Source organism: Pogoniulus pusillus, chromosome 35, assembly GCF_015220805.1.
Source record: "Pogoniulus pusillus isolate bPogPus1 chromosome 35, bPogPus1.pri, whole genome shotgun sequence".
In the NCBI taxonomy this organism is placed as follows: Eukaryota; Metazoa; Chordata; class Aves; order Piciformes; family Lybiidae; genus Pogoniulus; species Pogoniulus pusillus.
The window spans coordinates 6974161-6975043 of NC_087298.1; positions in this window are offsets into that span (position 1 = coordinate 6974161).

An 883-nucleotide genomic window follows, 5' to 3' on the forward strand; every position below is an offset into this window, starting at 1 on the left:
TCTGTTCTCCCAGGTCCTCAGACAATCACAGAATGGTCCAGGACAGAAGGGACCTCTAGAGGTCATCTATTCCGGTCCCCCTGCAGTCAGCAGGGACATCCCCACCAGATCAGGTCACCCAGGGCCCCTTCAGGCTTCGTCTCCAGGGAAGTGGCCTCAACCATCTCCCTGAGTAACCTGTGCCAGTGCTCCACCATCCTCATAGCAAAGAACTTGTTCCAATCCAATCTAAATCTGCTCTTCTCAAGCTTGGACCCATTGGCCCTCGTCCTGTCACTGCAGGCCTTTGTAAACAGCTTCTCTACTTCCTTCCTGTAGCCTCTTCAGGTACTGCTATTAGGTCGTTGTCCCTAGAGTCTCCTCCTCTCCAGCTCGAACAACCCCAGCTCCCTCAGCCTGTCCTCATAGCAGAGATTCCCCAACCCTCTGGTCATTTTCGTGGCCCTCCTCTGTATCCACTCCATCAGGTCGATGTCCTTCCTATAATGAGGGCTCCAGAACTGGACAGAGAACTCCAGGTGAGGTTTCACTAGAGCAAAGTGCCAGAATTACCTCTCTGGATCTGCTGGCCTCACTTCTTTTGATGCAGACCAGGATATGATTTGCCTTCTGGGCTGCAAGCTCACATTGTCTGCTCGTGTCCAGCTTCTCATCCACCAGCACCCCCAAGTCTCTTTCCACAGGGTTGCTCTCTAACACCTCATCCCCTATCCTGTAATGATGGTGAGGATTGTTCTGTCCCAGATGCAGGACCCTACACTTGCTCTTGTTGAGCTTCATGACACTTCCCAGTGACAGTGTCCTTGGAGAAACCCATCCCAAGAAGAGTCTGGCCACAAAGAGCACCAATAAACCCATGGAGAAAGAGAGGCAGACACAGGTA